The 21,109-nt window shown below is 30.3% G+C and overlaps 1 pseudogene; it reads right to left on the bottom strand.

Annotated features, from left to right (window-relative positions):
- Window positions 1–13,048: 13,048 nt before the first annotated feature.
- Window positions 13,049–13,913, bottom strand: LOC113786670 (putative disease resistance protein RGA1; annotated as a pseudogene).
- Window positions 13,914–21,109: the final 7,196 nt, after the last annotated feature.

Below are 21,109 nucleotides of genomic sequence, written 5' to 3'. Positions count from 1 at the left end.
TGTGGTTCCTTCATGTGTCTGTTGAAGAGTGTCCCACATCTCTTTAGCAGTCTTGCAGTTTGAGACCCTGAAAAATTCATCAGCTGATAATATAGAGGTTATTATGTTCTTAGCCTTAGCATTATATCCTACCTTCTTCTTATCATCCTCAGACCATTCGGATCTGGGTTTAGGGATCAGTGAATCACCAGTCCCAGCTATTCAAGGTATGAAGGGTCCATTTTCTACAGCATCTAGAATATCAATACCACTAGCTTCTAGAAATATTAACATCCTATGTTTCCAATACATGTATGCGGCTCCATTGAAGGCATGGGGCCTTGCAAGGGAAGCACCTTCTCCTAGAAATTCAACTGAAGCCATATACTTCTATGAGAGTTACTCTAAAGAAGGTAGGCTCTAGATGCCAATTGTTGTTTAATATGACCTCGATTGTCTAAAGAGGTATATGACGGTTTTTAAAAAATTCAACAAGATTGATAATCAATTTAACAAAAGAACACTTTTATAAAACTAATGATTAATCACGGTCCCAAGGAATTGATTCTAAGCGAAGGTTCACACTTACATGTATTGAAGGGTCCATTATATCCAGCTATTGTAGGTATGAAGGGTCTATTTTCTACAGCATCTAGAATATCAATACCACTAGCTTCTAGAAATATTAACATCCTATGTTTCCAATACATGTATGCGGCTCCATTGAAGGCAGGGGGCCTTGCAAGGGAAGCACCTTCTCCTAGAAATTCAATTGAGGCCATCTACTTCTATGAGAGTTACTCTAAAGAAGGTAGGCTCTAGATGCCAATTGTTGTTTAATATGACCTCGATTGTCTAAAGAGGTATATGACGGTTTTTAAAAAATTCAACAAGATTGATAATCAATTTAACAAAAGAACACTTTTATAAAACTAATGATTAATCACGGTCCCAAGGAATTGATTCTAAGCGAAGGTTCACACTTACATGTATTGACTAATTACTAGTTCAGCATATACAGTAATTGTTCTACAAATTAATCAAGATACAAGCATGCAATCAAGATTAATCATACAATCATACAATGAAACAATGTAAGATGGAAATAAAGAGTAAGGGATAGAGAGTAGTGCACCACGATTTTTATATTGGTTCAGCCGTCTATCTGACGACCTACGTCCAGTCCCGAAATTAAACGATTTCGGTCTTTTTCAATAGAATCTTTCAGAGTGTTTTACAGATGTTCCAGCGCTCCCGGCCTATCAATCTAAAACTCTCTCTCTATTCTATTTGGCAACCATTGTATCCCAGAGTTTCTCTACAAACTCTTCCAAGATCACAATAAAGCTTCTTCTTGATGAGCCCTCTCAACAATGAAGATAGCTACCAGTTTCACTACTGGATTTTTATCAGTTCTTTCTTTACAAAATCTTTGTTACAGAAAATATAAAAGATATACAGAATTTGGTCTCAATCACTTGCAATGAATCTCACACAAGAAGTTGTTTGTTCATTTGAGTGTTTTTGTGATCATTCTTTTTTTCTCTCAAGAGGTCTTTTTCAGCTCTCTATTGATTATGAATAATCGTTGGTTCTGGGTCTGAAAAAGCAATATCAAAGGTTATTCAAAATGTTAAAAAATGTTCTTAGAGAAAGTGATTGAAAACTGTTTATATAGTTTCTGAAAAACAACATATAAATCGATTTCCCAATCGATTCATTAATGCACTAAAACAGACTCAATCGATTTGCCAATCGATTTCGCAAGTCTTGTTTTTCTTGAATCTTGAAACTACATAAACTAATCGATTACCTAATTGATTATTTTAATACACTTTTCAGAAGATTATGGGTAGTTTATATGTGAGTCGATTGTATAATCGAGTTAAGGTGTTTTGTTCCAACAGCGAGATCAAAACAATCGATTACCCAGTCGATTCATTAAGTCACATAATCGATTCATTAATACACATAATCGATTTGGCCATATATTGAGTGTTCCTTGTAGCTCAAATTTATTGTGTCAATCGATTAGCCAATCGATTGGGTTTAAAACAGGGATTTAGCTTATTTCAAGTAAATCAATGTGCCAATCGATTAAGTGTTATGTTCCTGAAAAATGATTTTACCAGTTTGTTCAGTTCAATCGATTTCCTAATCGATTGATACCAAACTTGTTTCAATGGAATTTTTCAGAATGGATTGTCCAATCGATTTTGTTTGTCACAGACCATGTTCCTTATGAAATCTTATTTACGAAATCGATTTGCCAATCGATTAGCGTATTAAATGGCTTGGCCCTGTGACTTGCACAATCGATTTGTCAATCGATGTATCTAATCAGCTTTAGTCTTTGTGATTGGATCAATCGATGTGCCAATCGATTAGCGTGCTAAACGGCTTGCCTCTGACTTGCACAATTTTTATCAATGATTGTGCCAGTCGATTGTCTAATCGATTGTTTAATTACAGACTACACACTTTCATACAACCCTTTTACATAATCGATTGCCTAATCGATTAGTTCAATAGATTTTCCAACTTTTGTTGATTCCTTGAGTTCCAAGCAATTGTCTCAAGTATGTAGGGTTGAATTGTTGTTCCTGAAATCTTACTCAGTTAAAATGTTAGATTTATCACATAATGTATGAACATTGTATGTTTGTTAATTATGTCAAAATTAGGATTAAGGATACCTAAGTCCAACAATACTAAGTAGACCAATATTTAGAAAATTACCTATCTAAGCTATAGAGCAAGAAGGAGTTTGAGACTTAAGGAGTTTGTACAATTGGTCTAACTATTCCTTGGTGAAAAGAGATGGGCTTGAAGGAGACTACTTCTCTTGATTAGAGGTGACGACTTGGAGGACACGGGCTTCGTTTCTCTCTTTTTCTTTAATTTGGAGGTTTTCCATGGAGCTTCCAACATGTATCACGTGTGCGCCATGGACGTTTGCAATGTTCAAACCATGGTTTTATTTCCATCGTTCTTCCCTTCTTCATTCTTAGTGACCAGGGCAAAGTTTTTAACCTCAGCAATAGAAGGTGATTTACCCATGATAACACTTTGTCTCTCTTCTTCTCTTCTAACTTAGAATAATTTCCGAAGTGATGGCAATAGAATCTTACATGCATTTTTTTTTTAATATTAGTAATGTGTAAAATATATTTTATTTATTTTTTTTATAATTTCTAATGTGGTTGTTATTGTTATATTTTTTCAATTATTATTTTTGAAAAGTATATATGTGTATGACATAATTTATGTAATTTGACTAAATATTTTTTCTAAGTATTGAAAAAAATGCCTATAATAATAACAATAATAATAGAAGAGAAAGAAGCATGAATTGGAAACAAACTTTAAAAACAAAATTATATTAATTGAGAGAGTGAATATTTAGGGTTTTAATGGGCTTAGGTTGAAAATAACACGTTCCCTAACTCTAGTGATAGAGAAAAAAAAAAACCACGCCTCCCATTCACAGTCTGAATACTTATATACATGAAGTAACAATGTCAATTTACAAGGAAGCGAAGTTTGAATTGTAAATTTACCTATTTAAGATTTCCTGTTAATAATGGTTGATCTGTAGCTTCTCATTCTTGACTGTAATTTATGATCATTTGTTATGTGCACAAACATCTCAGAGATATGATTAATGTGTTCAGATAAAGATTGTCTTTGATTCGTGCTAACAGACTGGAGAATGATGTCCACATGTTGGAGATTGATTGTTAACATGCTAGAGAATGATGTTAATATGCTGGAGATTGATCGTTAACATGCTAGAGAATGATGTTAACATTCTAGAGATTGATGTTAACACTCTGGAGATTGATGTTAACATTATGGAGATTAATGTTAATATGTTGGAGATTGATCATGAATCAAGAATGTTCTTGAATGGACATTCTTCGTTTTACTGGAACGTTGATATGTTTCCTTTAATTTATTTATTATTGACAATATTCCATGGGCCTTTCATTACTTGTGCATGTATCTCAAATATGCAGTTGAAGCATATGTTTCAAGAACTTTCTTCGTTCATGACAGTCAAGCTAGAGAGTAATCAGTCTTGCTTGAATTTACTTGATTCATCATAATCCATAGCTTTTCTACTATGTATTTTGAATTGATTTTTTGATGAGATGAATTCTTTATATTCCTTGAAGATTACATATCACATGATTGTGAAATACATAAACAATGATTGCGAAATCTAGGTGCAACTTCTTCTTTAACAGATGAGATCATTTGTTCTTGAAATCTCATAATTGTGGAGAACATTCTCTATTTTCGACACTTCCTTTAATTTATTTATTATTGACAATATTCCATGGGCCTTTCATTACTTGCGAAATCTAGGTGCAACTTCTTCTTTAACAGATGAGATCGTTTGTTCTTGAAATCTCATAATTATGGAGAACATTCTCTGTTTTCGACACTTCCTTTAATTTATTTATTATTGACAATATTCCATGGGCCTTTCATTACTTGTGCATGTATCTCAAGTATGCAGTTGAAGCATATGTTTCAAGAAATTTCTTTGTTCTTGACAGTCAAGCTAGAGAATAATCAGTCTTGCTTGAATTTACTTGATTCATCATAATCGATAGCTTTTCTACTATGTATTTTGAATTGATTTTTTGATGAGATGAATTCTTTATATTCCTTGAAGAGTACATATCACATGATTGTGAAATACATAAACAATGATTGCGAAATCTAGGTGCAACTTCTTCTTTAACAGATGGGATCATTTGTTCTTGAAATCTCATAATTGTGGAGAACATTCTTTATTTTCCACACTTCTATCAAGAACGTTCTACGTTCTATCTTTGTATTTTTTGCTTCCTTCTCAAAGGATCTTGCTTATAATTTATAGCATAGTGTGATCATTGATTGTTGTATCTGATCATCTTCTTCATGAAGATGCTATCTTAAAGATATAATAATCATTCTCTTGAATAATTGATATATGATACATTCCTTATTGAGTGGATACTTATGCACTTTGATGAAGTGAATGGCTTCTTGCTTGTTCACTTATGCAATTCATGTTCCTTAAACAAAACTCAAGTGCAATCATTAGTAGACCACCATTCATAAAACTTAATCTTTTATTTCATAAGGTTTGTTGTTATTAAAACATACATAAAAAAAGTTTTTGCCTCAACAATACAAGATTTGCGACAAAGAAAGAAAAAGAAAGGAGTTAGGAGAGAAAAAGGAAGAAATTCAAGAAAACCTTTAAAGGAGTTAGTGATCCATCCCCTCAAGTAAGAACTCTTTAATTACGATCATATTAACTTTTTCTAACCATTTTTCATTGTTAGTAGAACAAAATCCCTTCTTAATCTTTTGGAATTTTTTTTTTTTTTTATGAAAAAGTTGTTATTGTTGTTACTGGTCAAAAACTGATTTTAGTAAATGGTTTTATGATGATGAATAATTTTGAAAATGGTGTTTGGTATTATTATTATTATTGTGTAGGAAAATCTATTTTAGTTTTAAAAGTAAAATTGTGATATGCAATTTATATTTTTTAGAAGTGATCTTGATTTTCTTAAGATATTGATATAAAAATCTATTTTGATTAGAGAAGACGTTTATTTGTCAAAAATTAATTTTCATCCGGTAGAAGTCGTTATAGATCGTGTTTTAATCAATAGAAATCATTATTGGCAAAAAAACTCAATTTTTAATTGGTTGAAATTTTATGTTGTGATTGTTTTAGTGTTGAATAAATTTTTAGAAACCTTATTGATGTTAGTTATAATAGCTTTTCTATAAACGTTTTGAAAGTTGTTGTTATAGTTATTTCTTTTAGAAGATTAAAGTTATCATATTTTTGAGACAATTGGATGGAGGTTGTGTTGATTTATAAAATAATAATAATAATAATAATAATAATAATAATAATAAAATTAAAATTAAAATTAAAAAAAAAAGTAATAATAATAATAATAATATGGTTGTTTTAAGAGAATTTGTCTAAATCTTAAAATAAACTCAAACTTTATTTGAGTAGGAGTTAACAGTTGAAAGAGTATTAAATATTGAGTTAATTATTACTTATTTGAAGGTGTAAACCGAGTTGAACAAGAGTTTGTGGCGAATAATTTTAGAAACAACTTTGATAACGGTAAGGGCATCACTTCATCCGCTTTCCAACTTGAATTATATGTGATATAAATATACTGTAATATTTATGTATTGGTTCTGTTTGTGTGTGATCTTCAAAATATTTGTTATATGAATTACATGTTTATGAATGATATTATGAGATTAAGTAATTTGCATATTTTTATTGGTAACGGGTGTTTATTCAAGGTGATGACTTTGTGTCTAAACTAGGTTGATTTATGACTAGGTTGATTTATGACAAAGTTGAATGATTTGGAACGGTCTGGTTGAGTGATCTATTTTGTTACTAACTAAGGTGATACCCTAATATATAAATAAAAGTATAATATTGTATTTAATATAAAAAATTTAAGTTGTAAATTTACAAAAATATATTGGAGAGATGTAGTAGATCAAATTTTAGTTTGCATTTTTAATAATTAAAATTTTGTTGCAATTTAGGTTGAATATTTTATTTTATTTTATAATTACAGTAGTTTTTTTTGTAATTTTTTTTATAAATTATTTCTTTATTTTTTTTATAATAGACATTTGGATTATAGATTAGTCTACAAAAATTTGTGTATTTGGTCGATCTTAAAGATTTTGGAGACCGTGTTCTAATCTTAAAAATTGAGCCTAATAAATAAATATATTTTAATAATTAAAAAATTGATAAATTAAATTTTAGTCCACATACATATATCAATCTACATTATGCAATGAGTATCTACACATACCAATCTATATGATACAATCTACGTGATGCATCATGCATGTCATTTGATTAGATTAATTCGTATGTAACATGGCATCTTCACATATTAGATTCAAATATACATGTCGACAACGATAACCAACGACCACAATTTAACTCATAAAAACAATTCTACTCATAAAATACACATATTATAGATTCCAAAATTACAACAACATACACCACAATTTATATATTGATTAACACATTTATTAATATATGTCATGTCATGTCTAGTAGAAATTCATCACCGATTAGCGTATATTAAACTACAATTATCCTATATAATTTTGTTTTCACAACTTTGTCACAATTAATATAAAATTTAACTACTTTCATACATTCAATCAAATTCATATGTAAAAATTTCCTTCGAATTATACGTTATATCATAATTCTACATTTAACTTTGAGAACGTCATCATATACTCATCCCCACAAATATAGAAAAGATAAAGAGGAATGTCTAATGGTGGAATTAGAAGAGTAATTTTAGAATTTGGGTACACAAAGTACAAACATAAAATTTTGGATCACCTTAGTTTGCATAGGATTAAAGTCTGATACTGATTTGATCCATAAAATATATCGTATAAATCAATTGTTGTTGACAAAACTACAACTCAAATGTATCTTATAAATAAAATAAGATTAGTAGTATGTTTTTTTTTAAATATTAGTGTGACAAATAAAATGTCTCATATGAATAAAGTAAAAACAGTAATATTTTTTTAAAAATTATTGAAAATTTTGGAGTGGTCGTAGCCATCCTATGTCCTAAAGAAGCTCCACCACTGGTGATGACATTCATGCATGCATTGGTGGTTTGAACCTAGTCGTGTGTACGTGACAACAGTTCATTGAAAAGGAAACGAGATTCAGAAAAATATTCAACGGCGGGGTACTGGACATGAAACTCTAAGAGCATTTGTCCAATGGTAGAACAAGTTCAACGGTGGGACATTGTTCAATGGTGGGACTCTTTGCTCTGCAGGATGGTGATATTTCAGAATCATGCATTGACATATAGTCTAACAAATAAGATTTGTGCATTTTGGTTGATTTGTATCTTTGATGTTTTGTGATTTAATTTTTAAATGAAGTATATGATTTATTTATATTTTTGCTATAACAATTGTATATGTATGTTTATTTGCTCCGTGTTTGTTATTTGGAGATGACTCTCACATTTGACAAGACGTCGTGTTACTTGAGCGAATAATATCGCGGGCCAACCTAGTAGGAGAAATATGAGGAAACACAATAACATGTAGTTGGAGGCTCCGAGATACTTTTGTATTGGTGTTAGCCTTGTTGGGAGAGTTTTTCATAAGCGTCCAAAGTTATGACCAACTATGATTTATTTTTGGATAATAAAATGCCAAAAGTTTTGACTTTAGGAGTTTCTTTTGTTTAACTTATTAAATTTACTTTTTGTAATTGTGAATACTCTGATTTATTATTTTTAAACATACACCTGAAAAATTATTAATTGGTTTTAAAGTAATTAAGTATTGAAGATAACCTAATAAATAAAAACGAATATATCTCTCTACGTTTAGAATTTCGTTAGTTAATGTCTCGAAAAAGCGGGATGTTACAATCTTCCTCAATATTATGCCTCATACTTCATCAAGACGTTTATTAAGCCTAACCAAGAACATGAATACTTTATCGTTCACATGCATTTTAAGAAATAAAACACTGTTCTCACAACACTTCCGAAGATCATCATAGTAGAGATCCAACTATTGCTATAGTGTCATCAAATCATTATAATAAGTAGTGGCATCCCTATCTTCTTTCTTGACATGCCACAATCGTGATTTGAGATCGAAAATTTGGTAAAAATTATGAATATCATAATATGTTTCTTTGACAGCCTCCCAAGCTTCCTTCACAATAGGCAAGAACATCAAAGGTTTTCCAATCGCTGCCTCCATAGTACAAATCAGCCAAACAATAATAACAAACTTCTCAAACTTCCAAAACCTATAATTCGAACCTGTTGTGGCAGACACTTGCACTTCTCTTATGAGGAAACCATATTTTCCCTTACCGTCTAGTATCAATCTTGTGGTTTGAGACCATTCGACATTTTTTTTTCCATTGAGTTTATGGACTTTGACCTTGAGGGAGATAGAAGTTCCCTCATGGTCATAGAAATTGGAAAAATCATTATTGGAGAACTTGTTCCAGTCGCCCCTCCTAAGTCGCCTCCCCCTCTTGGGATGCCCTGAACCTTGCTAAACTATGGAAAAATTTACATAACCCTAACCTAGAGCTCTAGATTCCATGAAGAAAGTTATTTACTACACCTTTAAGTTGTTTATATAGGAAAAGAAATTAAAATAGTAATAATGATAAAATCATAAAATACAAATCAACGGAATAATATAAAATAAAAGAGAATCAAATTTATTTTCCCTTGATTCTTCAACGATGAAAGTTGTTATGGATGGAGTCCTACATAAAATTATATTAATTCAAAAATAACAAGTTGTTGCGGTTTACCTCAAAAAATAACTAGTTGGTAGAACCAAATAAGAAACTAGATGCTAACCCGCACCTTGCACGAATAATATGTAATTAACTATTATGTGTGTAAATAAGTTAATAGAATTTCAGAATTAATATTTGTTGAACTAGAGGAAAATGTACATTATCATTTATGCAAAAGAATGAAAATTGTGTTTTTTGTAGTACATAATAAATAAAATATAAAGGTCTTTTCAATCAATACTTAATGACGAAACAAACACACACTGAATGCATAAAAGTGAGATATGGCGAATTTGAATCTGCACTCCAATATATTAAACGTCCCTATAGCCTCATTCTCAAATACTTAGTAGCATGTTTCAGCGAGCTTTAAATTTGTTTTGATAATCCAAACATTTGTTGATTCGTAATGCTAATTTTTGTATGCAAGTAGAAATTTAGTAGTCTAATGGTATAATACTTGTAAAACTGAATTATTTTTTTTGCAAATTCAAACCTTGGTTAAGGTATTAGATGTGAAATTGCAAAAAGATCCTAAAGTTTTCATTATTAGATTTTTTAAAAAGACATTAGAAATAATTAGGCAAATATATTGTGAAATGAATTGTTTCATTTTTTTTTCTATTTTTTAATGAAATAAATAAAACTGTATTCCAATAATTCTTATTAAAAAGGATTTAAATTTGTTGAAAACTATGGAAAATACTTATTTATGAGGAATCTTGAGTGTTGTTTTTTACTATGACATTAAGTCTCTTGTAACTTATTTTGCTATACTATGTCATGTTTCCAGAATCTCAGAAGTTTATTTAAATTTTACTCTACAAATATTTATATTTATTGCAGCGAATTCCAAATATGTAATATTATGGCCGTAATTGCAGTTACAAACTATAATTAAAACCATACCCTGCATATTAACTTCATATTTAAATATAATGAACATTTTTTTCTTTATGTTTCTACAAATTTTTATCAAAGAAATTTCTAGAAGGTAAGGTATCAGACTATAAGATTATAAGTATGGGCATTTGAACGGTATGAATCCAACACTCTAGAAATCTATCTTATTGATAACGATGTCCATACTAAGATGTTATTATACGTAAATAATCATGTAATTGATTTATAGATCACCTTTTTAAATAAATATTTGGCTTATTATACATTATGAAAATAATTTAGGCTACATCGAGTCATTTTGCATATGCATAGTGAAACATGTGATTTTGCAGTGATTACAAATAGGCAACACAATGTTTCATTCTTCAGTTGTGTTGCTTTAAAATAGTTCATGTAAATTGTAGAAAACAAATGATAAAGAATATAACTTTGAATTAATATTGTGATATACCGGTGAAGAAGAATTAAAGGATACATTATCCATGATTAAGACAGAACCCATCTCCTAAAATAAGGAAAATAAATAAAATAAAAATTTAAAAGGGAACAAACACTTAATGGTATGTGATTGGGACTTGTACAAAAAAAAAAGATGTGATTGAGACATCTATTGGTAGATGGAGCATCAAAGATCTCGTGATATATTGAAAAAGATTATATTGTAATCTTTATTCCTATTATTTTTTTACCGAACTATAAATTGTTGTTATGAACTCTAATACTAACTTCAAAGTGATAAAGAAATAAAAAAAATATAAAAATAGTGAACCGGTAAAGTAAAACAAGAAAATTACAAATAATGGATTTACATAACAGAGTATAAATGAATAGATAATTGGAAAACTATTTTTGGAGTAGGGAATATAGCATGTGGGTTGTTGAGCTTTGAAGAGATATCAAGAGCATTGTCAATTAAATTGAGATATTAATGAGAATTTATGAAATAGTAATCGTGGATAAATGAATGAGCGCTATTGATGAGATTAATGATAATTTATGGAATAGTAATTGTTGATAAATGAATGAGATTTGGAGTAGACAAATCAAATGAATTTTGGAGAATGAAAATGCGTTTTGAAGGTTAAAGAGTGTGAGTTAGAAGGTCACACATCAGATTTTGTGTGATGTGACAAAAATAAAATTACTTGACATACAAAGAGCTGAAGTGTCAATGTGAGGATTTACGGGTCTGATTTAATATATTATAATAGATAATGGATAAGGTCTACTAAAAATTAGTGTTTATTAACTCCAATAGTTTGATTTAGTAGTAAAAAGACATACTTTAGATTTGCATGTTGCCGGTTGCAGGTTCAATGTTCATTGACCCCTAAAGTCGTCTCTACTTTGAACTGAGGCACCATACCTTTACCCTAAATTTTATGAAACAAACAAAATCACAGGAGAGAGTTAAATGAAATAATTGAAAGAAAACAAAACTTGTGACTTCAAAATAAGATATTGATCTAGTCATGTAAGAATTGAAATTGCATTCGCATGAATCATAGGTATAAATTTACTCTTGTATTTTGACGACATCCTTAAAAGGGCCTTTGTGCTTGGTCAAATTATGACCTTATAAATGCTTGAAACTTTCTTTACGTTGTAGCATAGGTTGAATCTTTAAACCATGAAGTTTGAATTGTGCAACATTACAATAAAAATAAATAAATTCCATTGGGAGGAGTTAAAGATCACTTGTAATAATGCAGCACGAAGATCTAATGTGAGAATAATGGCTATTTTTTTAAACAATCCTATTTGTATTAAATAGAACAAATCTAAATTGTATGTAATCAACCATTCTGCCTTTACATGGAATTGGGACATTGGTCTTCTAGAGTATTCTGAAACTTGCAAGGTCAAGTTTAGTCTCCATTCTGATAAACACATGATAAAAAGGTTATGTTTGGTGGTCTAAAATATAAGGAAATATTAATTACTTCTATCATATTTAATGCTCTTTATTTTGAAAATTACCCTTTTATCTAATGCTCTTTATTTTGAAAATTCATACAATGTTGCTGTTGGAATTTTGTGATCTCATTTTATTTGTAAAATTGACAATTAAAAGAAATGGTTAAAGTTGCAAAGAAGGTGTAGTGTTACTTGAGATTAAACTAATAAAAATTATAAATCAATACCAACCATTCACCTCAGTAAACCTTGTAAAGCTCATTAAACAGGGTGGTGTAAGGTCTAATCAAAGTTGATACTCAATTCTAATTCAGTGTTTTAAAATCATATACTACTTCATGGTTACATGATATATAAATTCCCAACTTCAGGTAAGACCTTACTTTTTCAACTGGAAAAATAGCATAGGAGATGCAACCTATTGATCTTGCAATGGAAACATAGAGAAATAGAGAAGAGAAAAAGTGACAACCAGCAAAGGTTACTAAGGTTTTGTTGCATCAGCCACAACTACTTACAGAGAAAGGTAAACATTTATAGACTCATCAAAAAGACAGCCAAACATAAATACAACAATTGAAAGGACTAATTTACCCTTAAATAGAGAAAATGACTAGAACATTAAAGCATATTATCTGACACGGTTGAATACTTATTTGATACAAAACAATATATTTGCCTTCAAGTTCAAGGTAGATGACTTCATTACTCCTCTTCTCCAATTGGTTCTATAATGGAAACGCTTTTGATGTGAGCAATCATGGGCCAATACTTACCATATTGCGGCTGATAATTTTTGTATAATAATCAAATATGTGCAAATCTTCAAGGGGAGTAATTTTTGTAGATTTCTCATCGTCAATGTTTGTATCTGTAATTCATTGTACACTGACAAGAAAGATCAAGAAAATGCAGGTGTTCTAATTTTGCAATTGAACTTGGCAAAGTTTCAAATGAAGAATCACTTAAATCTAAATATCGTAAGTATTTGTATCTGGATACCCATATGTCAAGAACACTTTCACTTTCAAAACCAACTCCAAAGACAGGAAACAGTATACTTCTCACACTTCTAGACTTGGGATACAAATCATTGTCAAGTCAATCATTTTCAACAATTGATATATGCCTTACTTGCTGTGGTATATTACGAGTATGCGAGTCTACCGCTATAAAGTCCTCTCTTGCAACATGCAATGCAAGATCATGTATCAAATCATGTACTTTGAATACACAAAAGGAGCCAATGTCATTGAATAAATGATATTGAATGTAACTCATCAATATATTCTCTTTTCCATTTAGGGATTGAACTAATCCAAGGGATATCTAGAGACTAGTAATATCATCACAAAGGAAGGTATAATCTTTGGATTGAAGGGAAAAGTAAGCAAAACACTGTCTCAAATGGAATGACATTTGATCATAGCTTAACTTTAGTGTTGATAAAATATCATCTTTCTTTTGTTTTAGATTCCATACCTCATAGTCTCTAACAAATTCCCACTTGCTTATATTAAAGTTTGAGAAAAGGGAACTTCCTAATGTTTTCACGTCTACGGGAACAACTTAATTGACATTTTTTCACAATTTCTTTTCCTATCTCCACTAGATTTGGATGTTTTTCTTCTTCGCCTTCCTTGAAGGCCCATTTGACAAATAAAGATAAACAACTCTTTAGAGAAAGACCTTCCAAAACATACAGGGGAACATTACCCATCATCGAGTTTTTATGATAACAAAAGTATTTTATCTACTGCTATTTGTTTATTTTCTCTTTTTATGTTTTTCGATAATTTTCTTCTTCAGCCTTGAGTATCTATTTATAGTTAAAATTTGAGTTTCCATTTAATCCTTGTTTAATTATGAATTGTATTTTGTTCAAATTGCATTTGTAAATTCTTCAAATTGATTATGTTACAATTTTGTTTAGATTGAGATTGTAAATTATTCATATTGATTATGTTCGTATTTTGTTCAAATTGCTTTTGTAAATTCTTTAGCTTGATTCTGTTCATATTTCGTTGTAGATAAATCTTGATCAAATTTTTTTATATCTTCTACAAATCTTGACCATATCTTTTTTCATAATCTTTGAAGTCAAATATATTGTTCTTATAAAATACTTTGGTTATCATAAAAACTCTAAGTATAAAATCAATTTGGTTTCAACAATCATCTCATTTTGATGACAAAACTTGTATTTTTTATAATAATTTTTCTTTATATTTCTTTGACTCCCTTAACTTAGAGCTCCCCCTAAGTCTAAGTATCATTTTCTCCCCCACTTTATCAAATATTTTTCTCCTCCTTTTGTCATCAGACAAAAACACTTGAAAGTGCAATTTTGTTTTCATTTTTTTTTTTGTTTTTTTTAACAACATGAATATAACATATTACAAGAAAATATGAAAACTAATGTAAAACTAAACTAATTTGAAGTTAGCACAACATCAGTCAGGTATGAAAGTAAGGTTTAGGTTTTTCTTGATGAAGTCAAACGTATCTTCATATAGTGGTTTGGTGAATATGTCAGCCCATTGATGTTCAGTGTCTACAAATTGAATGTTTAGTACCCCATTTTTGAACAAAGTCCCTAATAAAGTGGTGTTTGATTTCTTTGTGTTTAGCTCTAGAATGTAGGATAAGATTTTTTGTTAGACAAATGGCAGAAGTGTTATCAAAATAGATGTGAATATTCGTTTCTAAGATTTTATAGTCTTCTAGTTGATGTTTCACTCAAAGTAGTTGAGAACTACAACCAGCTACTGAAATGACTCAGCCTCTGTGTTGTCATTGCAATGATGTTTTGTCTCTTACTTAACCAAGATATTAAGTTGTCACCTAGAAAAGTGCAGTTGCCACTAGTGCTCTTTTTCTCAAGTTTATCTCCAGCATAATCAGAATCACAATATCCACTCAGTTTGTACTTAGGAGATTTCTTGTAGAACAAGGTAAGGTTGGTAGTGCTCTTTAGGTATCTAAGGATTCTCTTAACAGTCGTTAAATGTGATTCCATATGGTCTGCTTGAAATCTTGCACACACACATACCCTAAGCATGATGTCATATCAGGAAGCGGTAAGGTAAAGTAAAGATCATATCATTCCTCTATAGGTTATTTTGTTCAACTTTTTGACCTGAATCATTTTTTTTAGTGAACAAGTATGGTGCATTTGTGTAGCCATAAGTTTGCAATTACTCATCTTAAACTTCTTGAGAAGCTCTTTTGTATATTTAGTTTGATGAATGTATATACCTTTTTGACTTTGCTAAATTTGTATCCCTAAGACGAACTAAAGTTCTCCCGTCATTCTCATTTGAAATTCAAGCTACAACAATTTAGAAAATTCTTGGCAAAGAGTGTCATTAGTAGAATTAAAAATAATGTCATCAACATAAATTTGAATAATAAGAATGTCATTTCCTATTTATTTTCTAAAGAGTGTATTATCTATTTGTCCTCTTTCAAAGTTATTTTTAAGCAAGAAGTTACTAAGTCTATCATATCATGCCCTAGGTGCTTGTTTGAGACCATACATGGATTTTCTAAGTTTAAAAAAATGATTTGGAAATTCAGTACTTTCAAAACCTGGAGGTTGTTTAACATAGACTTCTTCACTTATATAACCATTTAGAAAATCACTTTTAACATCCATTTGAAATAATGTAATATTATTATTTGCAGCAAAAAAAGTAGGATACAAATATTTTCTAACCTGGCTACTGGAACAAATGTCTCAGACTGATCAATGTCTTTTTGTTGACTGTAGCCTTGTGTGACAAGTATTGCCTTGTTTTTTTTTTACTATTTCATCTTTTTCATTTAGTTTATTTTTGAAAACCCACTTGGTTCAAATAATGTTCTTCTTTGGTCTAGGTATTAGATCCCAAACATCATTCCTCTTAAATTCATTTAACTTTTCTTGCATTGCAAGAATCCATCCATCATATGCCAATGCTTCATTTCCATCCAGATCTTCCTTCTAACTTATCTTGATTGTTTGTGACTTGATCAGATTCATGCTCTAAAGATTTATTATCTTCTTCTGATTTGCTTGTATCCTCTGGTTTTTTAGGTTCTTCTGGCTTGTTTGCTTCCTCTAGTTCCAATAAACTTGCAGTATCCTTAACTTGCTTTGAGTTTTTAACGTCAAACTGGTTCCTTACATTTTTTAGAACCTGCAAAATACTTATTTAGTTTTGATTTTTAGATCAAGTTTTTTTGTTATCACATTAAACATAATATCAAACAATAATTAAATTTAAAGAAAGATATATACCTATATGTCAATAGTTTTAATTTTATTTTGAAACCCTCTTTTTTCTTTTTTTTTTTTCTTCTGGTTTTCAGGTTCTGAATTTGCATATTCTATGATTAGCAGGTCTAGATGAAGGGATTTGAATTATCATCCAGATTTGTAGTCTTGATGAATTTGATTGAAGTGTTCAAAGAAGTCTTCTAATTCTGATTGTTAATTTGACACTTTTGTTTCTAGTAATGTATCGGGTTCCTCTGGTAATTTTGGAACTGATGGTAATTCTGATTCTTTTGGTAGTTCCAGTTCTGTTGATATGTGTGATTTCTCTGTCAGTTTTAATTTTGTTTATATGTGTGATTTCTCTGTCAGTTTTGATTATGTTGATACTTCATATTTTTTTTGATATTTTTGGTTCATCATATGGTTCTAGTTCTGATAGGTACTATGCTGAACAGTCCTTCTTCCACCAGAGTCAGTTGGCTTCAGTTTGTTAGGTCTTGGAACATAAACCTTTTGCCTTTCTTATATTGCAAGCATCCATTAACCAAGAACCATGACTAGTGTTTCAATTTGGTTTCTTAGAACATCTGCAACATAAACAATTTTATCATTTGCTACCCAAATCTGGTTGGCACCTGGTTTGTGAGTTCTTAAAGGTTTATTGTCTTACCATGTGGTTAACATAGGAAAAGATATTTTAGTGTGACCCTTCTTATAGCAAATAGTACATAAATCATCAGAGGGAACAAACTTAGGTTTGGTTATTTTTTCTTGAAATCCTATTCCTGTTTTACCATTCCTACTAACACCATAAATCATAGATGCATGCTTGCTTCTTTCCATAACATTATCAAGAAAATCTTGAAATACTTTTTCATGCTTATCAGACTTACATGTGGTATTTTCAATTGATGTTGAACTATAGCTAATTTTCAAAGTTAGATTTTCAGCCTTAAGTTCAACAATATCAGTTTTTATATTTGCATTTTTTAGTTTTATGTTTAGTAATATCAATTTTCAGAGTTGCATTATATGTCTTAAGTTCAATAATATCAGTTTTTAGAGTTGCATTTTCTGTTTTAAATTCATCACTTTGATTCTTTAAAATATTAACTTTTTCAGTTAGATTTGTATTTTCTTGCTAAGTGTTTTCAATTTTAAAGACAATTTGTGATTCTTATTTAGAAAATCGTTTATAACAGTGATTAAATCAGGTCGAGTAAAGTTAAAAAAATACCTCAATTTCTTCATCTATTGATTCACTTCCATAGTCAGAATATGCGTTGGATCTAGATGCAGAGTTGGTGTGAACCATTAGAGCCAAATTTGTGTGCTCTTCATCATTAGATGATTCATTAGAATGATCCCATGTAGTCATCCGACTCTTCTTCTTTGGTCTAGAATTTTTCCTCTGATGTTTCCCTTTCTTCGTATTTGGACATTCTGACCCGATATGTTCAGGTTCATTGCATCCATAGCAGATGATGATTTTCTTGTCATATTTATAATTTTTTCTCAGCTGGATTGCCTAAAATATCATTGGGGGAAATTTCTTCTTTCTATTGTGCCACATCTTCTGAACTTTTCTGCATATAAATGCCAGTTCCTCTTCCTATGAGTCTCCATTCTGATCATCATCCTCTGATTCTACTATTTCCTTCAGAACTTTCTTCTGCTTGAATTTCAAAGCCAAGGTTGGTTGTTCTTCTTGGGATCATCCTCTGCAAGCTCAATTTCATATAATTTGAGAGAGTTGATTAATTCTTTGAATGATAGTGATCTTAGGTCTCCACTTGCTTGTCAAACTCCTTAGTATCTTAGGTCTCCACTTGCTTGTCAAACTCCTTACTATCTTCTTCACATAATCAACACTAGTATAACTTTTTTATAGTGCCTTTAATATTGATACCAGAGTCTGGAACTTGAAAAACATTGTTTCAATGTCTTCATCTTCTTCCATCTTGAACAACTCATACTTTTTGACTAAGAGGTTGGCATTTGCTCCTTGTTGGTGCACTTGTTAAACTCCTTGAAGGTGATTGCATTTATCATGAATGTTCTGAACTTATGATGCATCTTGTACATGTTTTTTTGATCAACATTCATCTCATTTCCTGGAATTTCAATATCGTCAGTATTCTTTGGAGTAGTATAACCATTTTCCACCAAGTCCCAAAGTTTAGGATCTTGTAAAATAAAGAAACTTCACAACATGTCCTTCCAGTACTCAAAACGTTCTCCATCATATAAAACAAAGGTGGTCTTTTGATGTTTCCTCTAACAACTTCTTCATTGAATCCAGACATGTTAAACCCTTGGATCTTTCCTCAAATAGCGTAGAGTGCTCAACCTTGAGACCAAGCTCTGATGAAAATGGAAGGTGCAAACACAAGAATGGGTTGAATTGTGTTTGAAAAAGTTGATAACTTTTTGCTAATTTGATGAAGGCTGATTGGTTTTTTATGAATTACTTAGATAAGAAGCAATCAGATTCAGAGGTAGCAAACAATGAAAGTACAAATAATTGGACACATAGATTTATCCTGCTTCACCACTAATTTAGCTACATCCAGTCCCCTCATTCAGAAGGCTTTAATCCACTAATTCAATTACCTTGAATTACAAAGTACCTGACTCTCCAAGTCAATCTTCCCAAACAGTCTGACAACCCTACACTTTTGAGGAACTAACCACCGTAACCCTACAAGCCAAGTCTTCTCCTAACAACCTAACAACCCCATATTGAAGAATGAACTAAACCACTATCAGGTTGGATAAAAAAGATTGGAACTTGAGTAGTTGCTTCTATTAAAGCTGATACTAATAATAACTCTAAGAAAATGACACCTAGAAAATATTTCTAACTTAAACAAGTGTTTCTCTCTTTGAACTCTAAACTCTTTTATGTTTTTTGATAATTTTCTTTTTCAGTCTTGAGTATCTATTTATAGTTAAAATTTGAGTTTCAATGTAGTCCTTGTTTAATTCTGAATTGTATTTTGTTTAGATTGCATTTGTAAATTCTTCAAATTTATTTTGTTCATATTTTGTTGTAGACAAATCATGATCAAATCCTCTTAAAATCTTCTACAAATCCTGACCATATATTCTTTCATACACTTTGAAGTCAAATATATTGTCCTCATAAAATACTTTTGTTATCATAAAAACTATAAGTATAAAATCAACTTGTTTCCAACAAATTATCCACAATCTTTCAAAGACATCCTAGACCTAACCTTTTAAAGAATTGTTAGTAATTTATCCATCAATTCAATAAAAATTTGTCACATAAGTAAATTTGTTTATATTCATATACATATAAAGTATTCATTATTTAGGTTTTTTATAAATTATTTTAAAGAATTGTGAATAATTTATCCATCATCCAATAAAAATTAGCCACACAAATTAATTTAAATGTGGGGTAAACATTAGTTTGTAGATACTATTTACAAATTACTTAGGTGGTTAATTTTTATTGATAGTTAGATAAATTACCAGTGGAAATTAAATGATACTCATGCATCAAAAGTGTTACTATTATACAATTTGTGAGAAGTTCAATCATAATGAAACTAAAAGCATTAACACAATCATAATAGAACTAAAATTATTAACAATAAATAAGAAGCGATCGTATATTCTCTAACACACATTTTTTAATTTTTTTTTATTATTTAAAATTTACATAAATCTCACAAAATGACATGAATCCCATATAATTTTTGTAAAATCTATGTAGATTTTAATTAATAAAAAATAATATATGAAAAAAATGTGCTAAAAAATGTATTACTTATATTATTCTAACCATAAAGTCCCCTAGAAGTCTTATGTAATAGAGCAAGCCTTTTTATTTATTTGATAAATGATGGTCAATGTACGTATCATATATCCACCTCAGCCCTTTTATCAATTTAATTTCTACCGTTAAAGGAAAAAAATATCAAACTCAAATGGGAGAACCATTCCAACAAATAATACTCAACCATTATAATCAGAAGCAAGAATTTTGCAAATTTCATGGGATTTACCACCAGATATTTTCCGCAGAAAATACATAAGAATAAGTTTTTTACTTTTGTTGCGGATTTTGCTGCAAATAAAACTTCTCAAAAGAGAGACTGACTTTTCCCCATAAAAATCCTTAAAAAAATTTGCAGGTAAGTTGTGTAGAAAATATTTTATATTTAAATCATTTTAAAAATAATCATTATTATCTATTTTTTTGGAAAAAATAAAATAAAATAACAAAGAAGCTCTTCATTGTTGGCTTGCCTCCGTTCTCAAAAGATAGTGAACGAAGTCGTAGCCTCCATTCTCGTTCACATCATTCCCCCGTTACAAGCCAACATTCTCACTCTCTCTCGTTTCAATTGCCATTCTCCTTCATCCCCGTTTTCCTTCAACAGCCACTTTCGCGACCTGCTCCATCTTCACGATCTTCAACGCTACTATTTTCACAACCTTTAGCGCCTCCATTTTTGCGTCCTTCAACGCCTCATATCCTCTACTACAACACCACAATTTTCGCGGTCCACATTTCTCATTTTCTTGTGAGTCGTGGTTCTCCTTGTTATTCATCTTCTTCTTAATATCATCAATAGTGTTTGTGCCTTACCATTTTCTTGTGATTTTCATGCTTATGATTCTCA

Source organism: Cicer arietinum, chromosome 5 (genome assembly GCF_000331145.2).
Source record: "Cicer arietinum cultivar CDC Frontier isolate Library 1 chromosome 5, Cicar.CDCFrontier_v2.0, whole genome shotgun sequence".
NCBI lineage: Eukaryota > Viridiplantae > Streptophyta > Magnoliopsida > Fabales > Fabaceae > Cicer > Cicer arietinum.
Note: the sequence above shows the minus strand (reverse complement) of the source record. Positions and strands in the feature narration are given on the sequence as shown.